Raw genomic sequence first — 18,444 nt, forward strand, 5'->3', positions numbered from 1 at the left:
TCATCAAAGCACCCAAAGTGTCCAAAGCATCTAAGCCAGCAAAAAAGAAACCCAGCATACTGTGAAAAAGTACAGGAGTTAGAGGAAAAAAGTCATGGGAAACCACACCAAGGATGCCAAGTCTAACACAACTACATTGCACTCTGAAGATCATGCGGCTGGCAACATCGATACAGTGACACTGCATTGCAGCCATCACACCATCCCTACCTTGAAAGTTCTACAGTGGCCGCCTGTTGATGAAACATTGCAGTTCAAGACACTCTGTCTCATTCTTAAGGCACACTATTGATGCACTAAATGATACGTCTCTAGGGTGTTCTATTCTTTCTAGCCAACTAGACATCTGAGGAAGGGCACTTGAAACCAACTCACTCTACAAGATATATTAGTTGGGCAAATATTCTCAAGCTTCAGCTCTTTGGAATATCCTCTGTGCAGATCTGAAACTAGAAGGAGAATTTTCTGATCAGCGTTTGAGCTGGAGGTTTACTGGCTACTCTGGTTCTTTTATATTTCTCTGGCATTCAGCAGTTCCATTCGCTACTATGCAGAGCAGCTCAATAGAACTATCTGAGGACAATCAGACATCTCGCCTACACACAGTCAATTGCCTGGCACCCAACACTTCATAACCCTCATCCAACCAAGGCTTTACACAGCTATTATTCTGATGACCTGAGATACCTAGGGATCACAACACAGAGGTACGTGATGAGGGTTTATATTTATCGGTCCACTCATATGCACATAGGTTTGAAATCTTGCTTCATACTCAAATAACCTGAAGTGGCAAGTCTTTTCAAGACTCTCCGAAATAGCTAAGATTGGAATGAGGAGGTCTGTATAATAGCCGCAGCTCCTGGGTTGCACTATTCCCTTAAGGTCAGTTATGCAGTTCTAAGGAGAGATACTTGGGACATCAGTGTAACCCCTGCACGTTTCAATGCTTTTAAATCCCTCTTTATACCTAAACTTCCTTTCTAAAGGTTGCCCACTCTCTTAAAACCTGCTTACCTGAGGTGAGAGAAAGGGGCCATTAAAGTCACTCCTGAAGGTTCCAATGCGCCTTCCTGACTGCATAGATCCTGACTAAGATTCCTTTCCTACATGTAGGACCTTCTTCGTTGTCTGGGTATTGCCTTCTTGAAAGTTGTGCTTATTACTAATGCTTAATTTGTAGAGAAATAAGTGCTTGGGAGCAAAGGTATGTTCATAAGCGTTTGGCCAGCACCATCAAAGTTTGGGGTGCCAAATACCAATGGTGTGTAGTCTTTAATCCAACAGCAGACACCCCCTGCCTCTTTATCTCACGCTTATAATTTCTTTTTCATCTCCACATTCTCCCTTTATCCCTATTTTCCCATCTTTCTCTATCTCCTTCTTTTTCCATTTTGTGTTCTCTCGCTCTCTTTTTCTGTATCAAAATTTGTTTAGGAGAAATATTTGCCAGTCTCCAAAAATAATAGCCAGTGTGCCCCAACTGCTTATGACTCCTATTGATGAACCCCTGTTGAATTTTTGAAGCTGGGTCAATTTTTACTCACATGGTCGAACCTCCCCCGGTGTTTGGGTTTCCCAGACCACCTGACTCCCTCTCGTCTCTGCAGACCCTCACATTTTTCCTAAATGGGAATCTCTGAGCTATAGGCAATAGGTTGGCTTTGTTGGACTAATCTCACGTCTATGCCAGGACACCACTACAAGACCACCAACTCACTTTCAGGGTTCTGATGGGCCTCAACTTCTGTGGGTATTTACCAATTTAGACAGAGTGCACTGACCTGTGGCTGAAAAATCTGCACTTCCTACACCAGTCAAAAAAAGTTTTGGATATCATGTTTGGACGTCTCTTCAAGATATACGAAGATCCACATCCTAACCACAAGTGGCCCGACACCAAGTGAGACATGTAAGTAATTGTTACAACTTTACCTGGATTCTTTTAGAAATTTAAACTCAATGGCTCCTGTAGTATCCATACCTACTTATCCTGAGGAAAATCAGTCCAGATTACAACCGATGCCCAGGCTGCTGGCGCAAGACGCCTCTTAGTTCCCATCTTGAACAGTTACCAAATAAAGAGACAGGCGCTGGGAGCAGGGACGCAAGAACAGAGTTTTATTTCTCATGAGGAGAGCCTGTCATTTCGGACACGCACACAGTGTCTTCAAGAGGTGCTCTAACAAGTTTTACTGAGGCTTCGTCTTTTATACACAGGTTTATGATGCACAAACATTCCTTATTGCAAAAAAGACACTTTGAAGTACGAAAAGGCATGTTTGGAATCCCAGCCTCAGGCCTATTCCCATACCCTTCCTCGGATGTCGTTCCCTCTCCCAAATGTAACATGTGATTGTAATCTTGCAGCCGGACATTCCAACAGGACACGAGGGCGAGAGGGGATGATCAGATCTAAGGGTGGGCAGGCGATAAGATCGGGCACTTCGGCTGATGTATCACATTTTGTTATGCTGGGCAATAAAAAAGGGGGGGTGTATATCCACAAGGCTTGGTCTTATGACTCGGGACCGGGTCGAGAGGCCAGGTGTAGCCGGGAGGGGAGGTCATCAGAAGAGGGGAAGGGTGTTCCTGAGGGGAAATACAGGGGGTGTGGGCCAGGCGGGGGGGGGGGGTCACTTCCAGAGTAGGGTCGCGCAGAGTAAGAGGGTTTCATGGTCTATGCATGAGAGAGCAGGGGGGGTGTTCAATGCGCGGGGTGCTGGGGATTTAACAAACGGGCAGAGAGGCCATGGTGCTTAAAATGGTGGTCGCGTACGTGCGCGCATGGGCCTACACTGGCGGGATGATGCAGTCAATGCTTCGCGGTATTCGCTCTGCTTACAGAGAGGGGTATAGTGAACACAAATGAACGCCGCTTATGTACATACACATTGTCAATTTCCACAGTCGCCGCTTTTTAACATAAGTTAGTTCATTTCCGTGTTTATCCTAACTGACGGGGTGTACATATAGCCATGTGTGGTCAATGAAATAGCGTTTGTCAATACTGGCGGATCGCATAAAACCATGTGCAGTCGAAGCGATAGACGAGGTGCAGTACATATGGATTTACATTTGTTGTGTTATACATGTGAGTCTAGAGATCGGTGTACTACTCAGTCGAGGTCAATCAAGGAAATGTTCCGACACATTATAGAACCATGTTCTGACTCTCTCTCCGGTGGTTATCAATGTACAGTTAAAAGTGACGACAAACATTTTGAAAGCAATACAAAGTGGTCGAGGGGGGGGGTTCAGTTCTATACAAGCAATTTAGTCAAGGGGGGGGGGTAGAATGTTCAAAAGGGGGGGTGTCTTCGCCACAGTGTCTTTTTAGCAGCGAGCCATCACTGGTAGGCTCTAGTAGTCCGTCTTCTTCCGTTGGCGCTTTTGAGCACCGGCGGTGGAGCTATAGGTCCAGCTCGGATCCAACCTCACGCGTTGCAGGGTGCGATCTGTCCTCTGCTGTTAGACCGCAGTCCTGTTTCCTAACTAATCTTCTTAGGGGTGCCTCATGCTGGGCACCTGCATTTCTTTCTCCTTCCGTGGCAAAAACCCTATTCTACCTAAATGCTGTTCTTCTTTTCCGAGTCAAAATCCATGTGGAAAAAGGGGGGGGGGAGTGTTGCTGGATAACCGAGGGAAGAGAGGGCGGAGTGGGATTAGATCTTTGAAGCAAACCAAGGGTGCAAAGGATAACGAGTAGGCAGGCCCATTGATCGGGCTCAGAGGGGCGGGGGACTTCTGGCACAAGTGGATCAGCAAAACAGAGGGCTTCAAGGCAGCCCTTCATCCTTTTATTTTCCGTGTTTGAGAGTGGTGCCTCGTCCCGCGTCTCGTTGCTCTGCGGCTCCACCTTTGGTCGAGGTCACATTTGCTTCATGATCTGTGGCCAGGCTGAGCGTCACATCCGATCCCTCTCCTCCGGTGACTGGGTATCCTTGAATGGGTACAAAACAAGCTTTAGAGAACCAGCAGGAGAAGACATTTATATATTTCAATTCCATCCCCAATCCTAAGTAGTTGGGGGATATGTTCATCGGTCACGGTCAGAAGTTGTCACTATGGAGTATGTAGGTGGGCATTTCTACTGAGTTTGTACTAAGTCTAGTTGGTGTTCATTCATGGCGTATATGGAGAGAAGTCAGACTCCTATCGACTGCATATTCAATCAAAACTCAAAATTGGCCTTCGGTAGTTCCTTCGGGGCCGGCTAACTCTCGCAAGCAGGGGGGGAGAGGTGCTATCATCATGAGAGAGGGACAGAGGCTAAACATTCTTTTCCCGGAGAGCGACGGTTAATCAGGGTCATCAGTTAAACTTCGGGGACAGCTGATATGGAGCTGGGGTCAATCGGGAGAAGCGAAGACGCTTTGGACATCCGTACTTGGGTGCAGAGGGGTGGGGCAATCTGGGCATTGGCGATTGTTTTTCTAACGAACTGAAAAACAGAAGGCCACTGACATATAGTCCCCTCTATAAAAAGGCCAGATTAGGGGACATCAGTCGTCTTACCTGTCCTTTCCTTCTTAGCCAATTCAAGTTCCTTCATTTTGCAGAAAGGAGAGGTAGTAATATGGCAATTTACAATCGTTTTAGTTTCTGTCAATTTTTCCCGAACACCTTTGTGTTCACAAACCAATTAGGCTTGTGCCGGCGGGGCACATCGTTACCACACAAAGGAAGAGGGAACAGGGGGACCCTCAGAGAGAGAGAGAGTCCGCATTCTAAACGCACTATTCGGTACACGTACAACATGGGGAGAGAGAGAGACGTGTACAATAATAGGCCATTTAGTGCGCACACAACACAGAACAGCAGGGGCCAAGTTATATAGAAACACAGGCTGGGGGACGACGTGGATCCATGCATTACGCACACACAAATTCAGGCGGGGGGAGACAGTACATGTATTACATACAAAAATCAAAGACGAAACACAGAACAGTTTTCGGCCAAAAAGATTTCTTCCTGCATGCTGCGCATCCTTAGTATCCTACTTAATTCGTCTGGGGGCTGAACTCTTTTACCTTTTTCTTCTTTCTTTTCGTTGGCTGCCTTTGCTGGTGGCTTCGGCTGCAAATACTTACACTTTTGTCAATTGGTCGGGAACTAACCTGGTTGGGCTAATACTCACGGTGGGATCTTCGAATCGTTTTAAGTGAATGGGTTTCCAGGCCGAGGCAACAGAGGGTATCAGTCGGGAGAACAATGGAGCAGCTTTGAGTTTTATGTCTATGAGGTTGCAAGAAGGAGGCGGTAAATCTTAAACATTTGGCAACATTCCTAGTCTTCCAGGCGGAGGGTACTTGGATAAACCTCACCCCGGAATATTCCTTAACCTTTCCCTATTTAGTTAACGTATGAATTTACTCATTGGTGCCCGTCATTCTTGGTTGCATTATTTGGCGTGCCGGTTGGGGTCATATTTTGTAATAACCCGTCAAGTTTCTGCTTCACCCTCCCAGTCGCTGTGTTCAGAGAGAGAGAGACAGTCATTTCTAAGTAAGGGAGTGCTGTATCTTTGTTTGTTTATCGTGTATAGGCACCATGTTCAGACCCCTTTTTCACCATTCCATCGGTCATTCGATCATCACTTAAGTCATACACAAAACATTTCTCTGATCAATCCACACATGTGCAACGTATATTCAGTCGAGCTATACACATCAGGGCATGCATGCGTGCATTCATATCGCACAAATTCGTCACGTTCTCAGGGGCAGTCCCCATAGGTAATATATAATTTTCACAGTGCTAGCCCGATTTCCGCGCGGGACCATGGCGTGCTGCTTAGGTCTTCTCCATTCTTTGGTCGACGTTCCGATGTGATCTGTAGAAGGAGGGGAAAAAGAAGGGGTGGGGGCAGCGTTTTAAAACACATCAGCGCGCATAAACCCGAAAATGCTTTTACTTACCACTTACTCGGCCTGTCTCCGCGGGATGAAGTCCCTACCATCTCGGCGTTTAAGCCCAGAGGGACCGGTAGTGCGGGAGAGATAATTATTGATGGCCTGTGTATAGCATAGATCGCCCAAGTGTGGCATTACGGATCGTGTGCAGGGGAGGGTCAAAACAAAGGGCAGTCGGTGTAGAGTGGGGGGGGGGTGAGCTGGTGCTCTCCTTTGAGGAAGAGGGACGGTCTACAGTGGTACAGGGTCGTTTTCGTTCGTCAGGCACGGAAACTAGAGGGCTAGGTGGCATTCCTTCGGAGTGGCTTAGGGCATCTAAAACGACTTCCCTGATACATGTGGCATATAAAGTAAAGGCTAAATACCGGGATCTTTATCGATTGCTTTACGTTGCACAAAAATGAAAAACACATACAACAAACCTGAACCATTCATATTTGCAATATTTCTGTGTACTATACTTTTTAACCCTTAACTAATCAAGCTGCTTCATTTCACCTGTATTTTTACTTATAACGGAAACAGTGGCCATTTATTCGAAACTTACCAGTCTTAGAACTACAACTATGTTTGCTTTTTCAAAAACCTTTAATTAAAAATGTTGGTGCACAAATACGGGCCTACAACCACGTGGGCCGGCCACGGAGCAGACTGGAACTGTACATGAGGGGATATTTATTTGTGGAAAGCATAACGGAGTCGGCGGTCGGTGATTTAATAATAAAAGTGCGACAAGTACAATAAAATCATATCGAAAATTCATTGTGAGCAAGTACCATAAGTGTCGAAAAAATATGAACTTTCAATAACATGATGCGCCAAAACTTAATATCAATTCATTGTCCGAACATATAATCAGTACCCATCCCATATCAATTCATTGTCCGAACATATAATCAGTACCCATCCCCTCCCGCCATGTGCTAAAAACTGCATACATATCTCATGATATCAAGGCTGAGCAACCGGGACACAACGAGGAGTTGCGAGTTTCATTTGTACCGGCGCCATTTTGGGTGAGGTCAGCCGGGTCCAAGTATAGTCAAAATGTCTCCACCAACTCGTGGTTGGACCAGAACCTCTTTCGGCAGTCCAAAAGTTTTCATTAAAGGGTAGCAAAAAGGGACTGGCGAAATGAACCATCAGTCAAAAAAAAAGGGGGGTGGCAACAATCTTTCCTACCGGGTCATACTGGTGTCCCACCGGAACTTGATCAAATTGGTAGTCTGCAGGATTTTAGTCATTCACACTGAGGCTGGCGCCGGCATGAGAGCGCCATCGTCTCGTGGCTACATCTTGGTTGTTCCGTGGGTGACCATGGCAGTCATTCCCCATCGGGGGTGCCCGCGGGGGTCGGCCCCCACGTGGCTCTCATAGAATCTTCAAAGTCGAGGAGAACACTTCTGGTCGTGGGACTCATTTTCTAGCTGACAAGCGACCGGGCCATCCTTTCACGCCGGGCCCGCTCCTGCAGGGTCGACTGCCCATTTCATGAGTTCGGCTGGTTCGGGCGAAGCGTCGTTGCACCGCAACAGTGGACGAGACCCCGCTGGGTGAGTGGAGCGCCGCTGCACCGCAAGAGTGGAGGAACCCTTGTCGGGTGAGTGGAGCATTGGGGGTGCAGCTGGGGGCCTCCACCTGGGGAGGTGGGAGAGGCTCGTCCGCGCCTCCTCTCCCTCCCAGCGCACCCCACGCCGTTTCCCGGCTCCAACATTCGTGATGGCCGGACCAGGCGATAAGAGAAGGGGGGGGTCGGAGGCAGAAGCAAAAATTCCCCCCATGTGGCCTGCAGGGTGCCAGAAGAGGATGGGAGGACCAGTACATTCCAGGCCGACCATCCCTCGACCTCTCCGGCTGATGGCGGTTAGCCGGGCCCCGCCCTGCACGTGTCGAGACCTCATCTTCCGGATGGGCGTGACCGTGGGCCTGTTGCACTTCGGGAGCTTCCGGAATGGGGGTAGGTATCTGCTGACTTGTATCTATCTCATGTTACCGTTATTGGGCGTGGCGGGCGGTGGGACAGACATGTTTGGAGCAGTGAGTGGCGGCGGAGCCTAGCTACCTCGTGGCTGACGTGATGTCAAGCTTGGCTTCTCTCACCACTTTCATGCTTCTTATTGCGGGCTATTTCTAACATTTCTTACTTCTAGCGAAATCAAAAACTCATCAGTGGCCTACTGATTTTGCTCGATTTTTTTTTCTTTCCCTTTCTAGTGTGTTTTATGCTAAAGTTTCTGTTAACAGGGTACAGTGATTACTTCGTATTTTTCATATGTCCTTTTTATTAGGGGTGCCCTCCGGTTGAGCCAGATGATCTACCTCTAATAAATGGTCCGGGTGGAACTAGTTTACCAATCAGTGGGGAGTAGATAGACATGACAGATTACAACGGGGGACAAAGGTCCGCATTACCTACCCTTCACTACTTGCAAAGACTAGACAGAATATTTCTATTCCACGTTATTTACAGACAGAGAATACCTCAAAAGAACTATTCCTTGAACAATAAATGTCCAGACAACCAATCAATCAGTGGGGAGAAAAACAGGTATGACGGATTACAACGGGGGACAAAAGTCCGCATTACCTATCCTTCGCTATCTGCAAAGGGAGCCAGAATATTCCTATTCTTCTCTGTTTGTTGACAGGGAATATCTCAAAAGAGCGACAATCGATAAAAAATCGATAACAAACAATCAGTGGGGAGAAAGACAGGCATGACGGATTACAAATGGGGGACAAAAGTCTGCATTACCTATCCTTCCCTATTTGCAAAGAGAGAGGAACGTTCCTATTCGTCGCTGTTTGCAAACAGAGAATTCCTCAAAGAGAACCAATACTTCAAGTAGCAACCAAGGCTAAATGAACCAATCAATGAAAAAATACCAGTATTTAAATACCGATTCCAATACAAACAATCAATCAATCAGATGGATAAAGCCATCCTACCAATCAGACATAAAGACGTCCTACTTAACCTTACCCGGACCGGACCGCGCGGACAGTTCTTCGCCTTCCCTTTCCAGCGCCCGATCGTTCTCTTACTCCATGTTTTTATCGCAGCATTCCTGTGGGATTCCAGTCAGGACAGTAGGTCGCTTGAGAGAGGTCCGTTCTGAATCGGTGAAGTTCATTCAATCGGCAGCCGGGCGAGGGCCCTCTCATGGCAGGTATACTCCAATCGTTTAGATGTTCACCCCATTGTCTGGACCTCTCCTACCGGACCTTATGTCGCTGATGGACCCCGCGTTGGGACGCCAATTGAGGAAAATCAGTCCAGATTACAACCGATGCCCAGGCTGCTGGCGCAAGACGCCTCTTAGTTCCCATCTTGAACAGTTACCAAATAAAGAGACAGGCGCTGGAAGCAGGGACGCAAGAACAGAGTTTTATTTCTCATGAGGAGAGCCTGTCATTTCGGACACGCACACAGTGTCTTCAAGAGGTGCTCTAACAAGTTTTACTGAGGCTTCGTCTTTTATACACAGGTTTATGATGCACAAACATTCCTTATTGCAAAAAAGACACTTTGAAGCACGAAAAGGCATGTTTGGAATCCCAGCCTCAGGCCTATTCCCATATCCTTCCTCGGATGTCGTTCCCTCTCCCAAATGTAACAAGTGATTGTAATCTTGCAGCCGGACATTCCAACAGGACACGAGGGCGAGAGGGGATGGTCAGATCTAAGGGTGGGCAGGCGATAAGATCGGGCACTTCGGCTGATGTATCACATTTTGTTATGCTGGGCAATAAAAAAGGGGGGTGTATATCCACAAGGCTTGGTCTTATGACTCGGGACCGGGTCGAGAGGCCAGGTGTAGCCGGGAGGGGGGGTCATCAGAAGAGGGGAAGGGTGTTCCTGAGGGGAAATACAGGGGGTGTGGGCCAGGCGGGGGGGGTGTCACTTCCAGAGTAGGGTCACGCAGAGGAAGAGGGTTTTATGGTCTATGCATGAGAGAGCATGGGGGGGTGTTCAATGCGCGGGGGTGCTGGGGATTTAACAAACGGGCAGAGAGGCCATGGTGCTTAAAATGGTGGTCGCGTACGTGCGTGCATGGGCCTACACTGGCGGGATGATGCAGTCAATGCTTCGCGGTATTCGCTCTGCTTACAGAGAGGGGTATAGTGAACACAAATGAACGCCGCTTATGTACATACACATTGTCAATTTCCACAACCTGTTGGGTTAATACCCACACACTGGCATCTATGAAGATGCTCCCTCCTTTCATTACTTGGCCTTGTCTAGACTCGCATAATGTGCTTGCCAAAATCATGCGTATCTGCTTCTCCCTCATCTGCAATTGTGAGGTGGCTACCAGCTACATGCTGTATTTTACAAAACAAAAAAAATAAATATATGCATTTAAAAACTGTTGTTTGGGGTTAGATGCTTTTTTATTGGTTTGTACTACAGGTAAGTGCAGGAAATCTGTGATTGGATGATGTGGTGGTACTCTGAGTCGGTGGATGGCAGGAGCAGTGGAGATCTTCAGATATAATTAGGGACCATCAGTATATTGGGAAATCTTAATCTTGCGGTCAGTGAACAGTGATTTGAGGGATTGAAATATAGATTGAAGATGATGTTACAAAAAATGAAGCCCTGGGGTATTTGGAGGATGATGGTAAAATTCAGGGATCTCGATGAACTTCTCTGAACAATTGCTGTTATTTTGGAGGAAGGCTAAATAGCAGTGGAAGACATAATTGGAGACTCCGGTGTTTTTTTTTTTTTAAGGTTTTGTTCTTTGAGGTCTGCTGTCCTGTGAGTCTCCCTAATGGAGTCTCACTAACTGTAATACATCTGTACATTGGTTATGAACTGAAAGCTCCAAAGCCCATCTTTCACTATAAGTTGGTTTCTTTTAGATGGTTTTGATAAGTAGCACTGAACAAGTTGTATGCAGCATGTGGAAACACACGTACACGTGTATGCTGAGCACATTGATGCTAATGTTTTTCATTCATTAAGCTTACTAATAAAGAATGGGCATTTTCTTTGGTTTCATAAAATGTATAATCTGTGGTATTTTTCATCATCATCATCATTGACTTTATTTTGGTTTTTAAAAAACCCATAAAAGTACAAATAACAACACAGACATAAAAACATGGCAGCATATAAGCATTTATATACAAAACACAATATTAAATATACAATTTCTCATTCCAAAAGAACAGAAACTTTATAGGGCTTTTTGATAAAACCCTATTTTCTGGAACTGGAATTTTAAAATGGCATTAAAAACAATTAAGCTTAAACTGCATTGTGCATTATGGTATTGTTACTTCTTTTTCTTTCTGAGATGCCATATATAGTTGGTGTTTTTCACACTGTCCTCTTTACGCTTATACTTACTGTATTACATTATAACTATTTGTTTTTGGTTGCTACAGGTACAAGGACACATTAGGTGCCTTTTATTCATTTTCTGGGATCTGGAATTCATATCTAAGGTCAGATTTACCCTAGATGAATTCCTTCATAAAAGTATGTATGCTGCATGTTTTTTTTAGTCCTATAGAACAACAGGCCGATTCAGGGCCGGACTGGGATTGCAATCCATCTCTGGCAATTACGACTGATTGGCCCCGGAGAAGAGGGGGACGATCAGACGTAATTGCCAGGGTGGAACACTGATGCTGCAATGCTGTAGCGCTTTTGTTACAGCACTGCTGCAAAACCGCCCCCACTGCAACAAAAACGGCCCCTACCGGGACAAAAATGGCCTCCACCCTTCTGGCCCACCTGGGAAACACCCGATGCCCTCTATGACCAGTCTGGACCTGGGCCGATTGCAAAACAGACTAGTATCTCCGGGTGGAGGCAGGGGGCGTGGTTCTAAATTTCAAAAGCTGTTTACAGAAACTCTGTGCTATGTAGGTCAGGGGGAAGCTTCCAGCCTGAAGGAAATGGGGAGACTTCTTTCTACAATGCCCAAGAGGAGGACCGTATGAAGTTTTGAGACAGAAGAGGAAGGATTACATGGGCAGAGACAAGCACAGAGATTGGGAGTAACTTTGTTTTGGGAAGAATTGCCACCTTGACTCAATCAGCTTGCTGTTTAAGGTGACTCCTATAAACGCTGAATAGGCCACGTTACAACGCACACGCTTACAACGCATGCCATTACAACACGTCATTACAACGACCGCACTGTTACTTCGCATACCATTACAATGCAAGTCGTCACAATGACTTGGTGTAGGGGGACGCTGGAGTTTGGAATAGTAAAATGTACTATTCCAACTCCAGTCTGTGCAACAGTAGGGAAGGTGTTGGATTTTAAATCCAATCCCTTCTGCCCCCTACAGCAAGTCATTGTAATTACTTGCAATGTAATGTTATGCAATGCAACAACGTGGTCGTTGTAATGACTGTTGCAATGGAATGTGTTGCATCGCATTCATTGTAAACGATGTTTACCATAAACGCCAGTTAGAATTGGAGAAATGATGTGGTAGCTTCATCAATTGCAGAATTCTCCACCTCCCATTTTAAACTCCTGAAAAGCAGACAGGGTTAGCTGAGAATGAGGCTTTGAAGGGGTAGGAACGACCAGTCCAGCTGTTGGCCCCTGTAGCTTTGGTATCCAATCCTTATTTGTATTTCTGGACTCTATTGGAGTCCCTCCAGGGCTGGTGACACCAGGTCCCTGATTCTTCCGTAGGCATTTTGTGGCCTTGGGCTAGCTCCGCTGGACTGGGCCCTGCAGGCACCATGAGCTTCTACCACAGCCTGGGTAGCTAGCTGTAAAGTGCTAGTACTAAGTGTGGTCTGATGTTGGTTATCTGTGGGGTGCTGTTGTGAAGGTGAAGTGTCCCGACCAGGAGACTGCTCCGGCCCAGAGCACTTATAGTGTAGCTCCTTTTTCAAGCTTAAGAAGCAGCAGTGCAGAGGCTGTGTAGGCCGAAGATGTCCTCTCAAGTGTGGAACTGATGATCAGAGAGATGCACACTCATGCACACTTTATTCCTGGTCCATGAACCCCTAGCTACTATCCCTGATGACTGTAGCATTCCTCTGCAGCTAAAGGTTCCAAATCCGGTGAGGATTTTCCAGGGAGACAGAGATATCCCAATGTAACCTGCGGCTCGTAAACTCTACACTCCCCGTTGGGGCATGTGGCTATGAGCACCTGCCAACTCATTTGAGATTCAGACCTTCAAAGTAGCCAAAAGCTAAAATGTTCCTAGCAGAATCCCACACTTTACTATTAGCCCCTTCATTAAAGGAGTGATAGGGAAACAAGCCTCACAATTCTGGCCCTGTGTCATGACCTGTCTCTACCCTCCCCCCACCCCCCCCCACACACACACCCAGGGCTCTGGGAGTGTTGTTGCTCTACCTCTCTGCATCTGTGCGCCCAAGGGGTTGCTGAGAAACTAGATGGCATGGTACCAGAATACCATGGAGTAAATATCATCTGGCAAAAGTATCATGTCCTAAATATTACTTACAAAAATATAGCTGTATTGGAGCTGATAGAACCTCTACACTCAGTTGAAACATATTTATATAAATGATATTTACGAAATCTTTGACCATGATATTTGGACATGCACCTCAAAGACAGCTGCTCTGCGCACCTGATCGACAGGAAGTGCAGGCGGTGGGGCACGTGTTAAGAGCAAGATAGAAGGTAGGTGGAAGGGGCAGGTACCTCTGCAAACCCAGGGCACTCTTTGGAGTGCACCAGGACACTTGTGATTTGGACCATGGGTGAGTGTCTTGGTGCCCCAGGAAGGTGAGAGCCCCCACAGGAAAGTAAAATCTACCCATGTTGTAAATAGAGTTTCTAGTGAGAGACCTGTTGATCATTTCTATGTTAGTAGGTCTGTTGAATGCGACCCATTTCTTTTGGAGGATAAATGTTAGTTCACAGAAATTACTTAGGCAATACAATGAACGAGAAAACAATTTTCAAACTGCACTCACACCCTTCACCTCCCCTTAGTGCAAACAGAGACTTCCAGAGTCTACCAGTAAACTTAAAAAAGCTGCACTTGAGAGAGCGCAAAAACTGTGTTAGAAATTGTAGGGGTGCATCATATTCACAAGTAACCCGCACCCACATATATAGGAGTTTATAATCATGTTTGAGAATGATACAAAGCTATGAACTCATGTACCAGAATTTTACATAGCTGTAACGTAAAGTGCTCTTGAAATACTAATGCCATGTTAACTTAGAAATGTATTTGTGAAGTAATGCTAATTCAGTTAAAGGATGCTTAAATAGGCATTGATGTATTCTAATGCATGTTTAGTAATTCACTATTGTATTCATGTAACGACATAGAGGTGTTTAGTTAGAAAATATATTCTTTACTTGCTATAATTATGTAGGCCTAATGAACGGAACTGTTTGCCAATGTTAGAGGGTGATATCTCGAAAACGTACGGAGGCCCAGGTGGGGATAGAGGATTGTGTAGGCCGTGCTAGGAATGTTTCTCTTAACATTAAATCATGAAACCGCCTTTTTCCTAGAAGGTTGCCTTAGAGAATTAATTGCAAGTAGCATGTTAATGTGAATCGATTTATGTGCGTTCCTTTGCAGGTGCAAGGTTAACCAAAGATAGTAGAGAAGGGCCCATTGTGTATGAGAGTTAGGATGGTAGTTCCAGACCTGGAGGAGTGGCTGTGGAATTTTAGGGAAGCAACTTCAAGAGGAGACGACTGTGGGACCCAAGGCCGTTTTTCAACGAACAAGGAGGAAGACATCATAATGAAGCCAATTTGAAAACTAATACTTTGAGAGGGGCGTCCCTTAGGGCGTGTCATCCGAATTGTGGGTTTCGTATTAGGGACAGCACCCCGGGAGGAGAGCAGAGCAGAAGCGCACGAGGGCGAAGAAAGATGCTGGGTAGGCAGAGAGCTACTATGCGAGATGAGTTCAATAGGCTAAGTCCGAACTAAGTGAGTGAACTTCTTTGGAAGTCACCACGACTGACACCTTTGTTAGGAGAAAACCTGGTTGTAGGGATGTCATTTAGTATAGTGTAGGGACAGATTTATCTGGATGTATTTCTTCTTTTCTTCCATGCCTACCAAGACCCAAATCATAGCAATTCTTGCAAGCCTGGTGGTCTTGGAAATTATATTGGTGTTGTTTCTTAGTCGACTGAGACTTTTCCGTAGGATTATGTTTGTATTAGTACCCGTATATTTGCGGAATCTCTTACTGAGGTGTTTATATACACAATTGCTTTTGGCTTTATAATAAATTTTCAAACTTGACTTTTTGTCAGTGGTTCTTTGGGGAAGGAGATGGAGGTAGTTTGAATTGACGTGTTGAAAAAGATTACCTTCTACACTCTATGACAGGTAAAAAGGTCTAATCGACCTGTGACGGGATTCTAGAGTTCTGATTCTAATTCTAGATTGAAATTTCCCACCTTTCCAGTTGGTAGCAGAGTAGGATGGTTTATCTTCTGGAGTGAAGGTAATCGAGATAGGCTAAGATTTCCCCAAGGCCCATAGTGATCTGAAGATGTGCGTCCATAGATCAGCGGACGGAGGATGGTGATCCACGGAAGATGACGGAGAGTGACGGTGCAGCAGAAAGCAGCAGGTCGTAAGAGTGTGAGTATGAAAAGGTTCATGCGTGTTAGATTACGGTGTGTATTGTGTTGTTGAAATTGTATTGTCTAGCGGAGTTGAGTGCCTGTAGTGTGAGAGGAGAACAGGTTGTGAGCGCGCGCAACCGGTGAAAAATCTTAAACTCAAGGAGAGCTTAAGTGGTTCGGGTGTATCGAACACCTACAGTAATTGTCGACCATTGAAAGGGGATCATGAGGTACCACTGATCGCCCGCAGGACCAAGATAGGGGGAACGAGTGTGTGAATGCGTGGGTAACGGACGCTGGTCGCAAGTTACCGTGTGTATGAAACCTATCAGAAAGGCGATTGTTTGGTCGTTAAACGGACAGACATTTGCCAGTCGGTGACAATTACAGTCAGACTGTGGACGTACAGTCAGAGAGGTGATTGCTTGGTCGGAAGTGATCATTTCAAATTGTATAATTGGGACGCATGCATGACCGAGAAACGAACAGAGAAAGGAGGGGAACTCCTGCGAAACAGAAGTGAGTGATGCCAGAAAGAGCCGCGCTGGGATAGTACGGATAGTGTGGAGCCGCGTTGGGATAGGGCGGTCAGCAAGAAGCGAGTGACGTCAGAAAGAGCCGCGCTGGGATAGTACGGCCAGAGTGAAGCCGCGCTGGGATTGGTGAATTGTCATTGTGAAGTGAACGAGCGTAGTAAACAAGGAATTGTTGTGGGTTTCATCATGAAATGTCTAAAAGGATTGCGAAGTTGTTTTTCGGGAGAAAAGAAACTAGAACCTCGGGGTGGGGAAGAGGCTCCGCCCGAGGATACGCCAGCTCATTATATGTCTACGAATGTTGGGTTACATACTATATTGTGGCTTGAGAACTGGTGTAAGATGACTGAGGGGAATGAGGAACTGACGTTTCCTAAGTACGGGACATTCAGATTAGAAGTGTTGTACCAGCTAAAAGCGATTATGTCTTCTTTGCGACCTTTGCCTAGACCAACACAGTTTGAGGCATTGAATGCGTGGATCAGGGCAGCCCACGAGAAGAATAGGGACAGAAGACAGGAAAGAGTGAACAGATCAGTTAGGGCGGTGCAGGACGCGAGGTGGGACGCACTAGCCAAGAGATGGAGAGTACAGACCATAGAAGGGGACAGGTTGTACCCACTGTTGGTCAATGAGAAGGAAGCGCAGAAAAAGAGTACAGAAGACGATGACAGTGAAACGGAAGATAGTCTGATAGAGAGGCTGTTGTCGGACAGACCACCTCCGTATAATCCAGAAATAGAAGGGAGCTCACCACTACCAACAGAAAGGGGAACATCGACAGTGGACAGTGGAATCCTAAGAGAGAGTGACTTAGGTCCGGTAGGGAACAGGGCTAGCTCAGTGGAAGGTGAGAAGGTACCTCAACGGGCCCCAGAAGCAAGAGTAGTGGGAAGATTCACTGTACAGAAGGTACACTGTGAAGAGGGGGCCAATGCTCAGAGGCTACCAGATGCCCTTACGGTACCTGTTACCATAGGTCCGATAGTGTCAGTGTACAATCCAGAACAAACACAAACCGAGAGTCTGCCACAGATGGACAGGGAAAGAAATACCAGCGAAGGTAGGAGTAATGTGGCAGACGAGTGGAATCAATGGTCCAGACCGATAGAAAGGAGCACCCTTTTGGCAGCATCGGCAGATTCCTCAAGGGAACAGGGGGGCTTAAGAGGACCGATGGATCTAAGAGGACCACGGCCCCGGTCAATTAGAGAACTAAGACCAGATCTGCGAACTTGGGAGACCGTCGCGGATACCCAGAGCGACAGGTCAAGAGAAGATTGTAGACAATGGGGTTCAGAGAATAGGGAAGTATCCCATTGCAGGTTTAATGGAAGTAGACAAGAAGGGGACCGTGAGAGTGAGGAAAATAGGGGTACGTTTACCCCTGGGACTGCAGAAAGACGACAAGAGTGGGATTGTGAAAGATGGGAGAGAGGAAGTGTTCCCCATAACACCCCAGAGGAAGACAGAAGGGTGAGTCAGGAATGTAAAGGGAAAGACCCTAGTGAAACCTCTAGTCAGGGCACATTGAGAGCGGTGATAAAAGCAAGGAGAATAGATGTGTTGAGACTCAAATCAGAAGTAGAAGAGATCGTGGAAGGTACAATACCCTTGGAGAGAATAGAATTTTATGAACCAGATGAACTACTGTTCGTAGCGAAAGATGTTACTCGCCGAGCCAGGGCAGCTCACGAGAAACTATCGGAATTAGCGAACAAATATTCATTGGATTTGACCAGGACTAAGGCGTTTCAGGGTGGCCATAGGTTGCAGTATACAGACCAAGATCTTGACGAGAAGAGAGTGATCGGATTAAAAACCCACATCAGAGAACTAGTAGTGGGAATCCGAATATGGGTCCAACTTGACAAATGGGAGGAAAAGTGGTCAAAAAAAAAAGTGTTAGACGGAGCACTATAGAGACGTCTCCAGGAGCAGGGCTAATGCATGCAGAAGCATACCCCTTGAGAGAAGTCGCCCATGGAGGATATGTGCACGTACCCTGAAGTAGGGGAGATTTGGCTGCTTTCACGAATACATTCCCCAAGTTGAGAGAGAGCCCAGTAGAGTGGTACAAGCAGGTAGAGAGGTTTGTCAAAATTTCAAAGGTACTATGGGTTGATCTGAATACACTGTTTGACATTGTGGTTCCGGGAGATCTGTGGGTAGCATGCAAGGTCAGTGTCGAGTGGCCCACAGAGGAGCCAGAAAGAGAGGCACTCACGAATGGACCTTCACCAAAAGTGATGATAAAGTATGAGCAAGTGATTACATGGTTGAAAACCAAGGTGCCACCACAAGACATAGATTGGGTAAAAATAGACCGAACTAGACAAGAACCGAAAGAGACCGTTCATGAATACTATGAGAGGCTGTTACAGATATTTAAGCAGTGCAGTGGCCTGGATGTGATGGA

This window comes from Lissotriton vulgaris, chromosome 2_2 (genome assembly GCF_964263255.1).
Source record: "Lissotriton vulgaris chromosome 2_2, aLisVul1.2, whole genome shotgun sequence".
Taxonomy (NCBI): Eukaryota; Metazoa; Chordata; class Amphibia; order Caudata; family Salamandridae; genus Lissotriton; species Lissotriton vulgaris.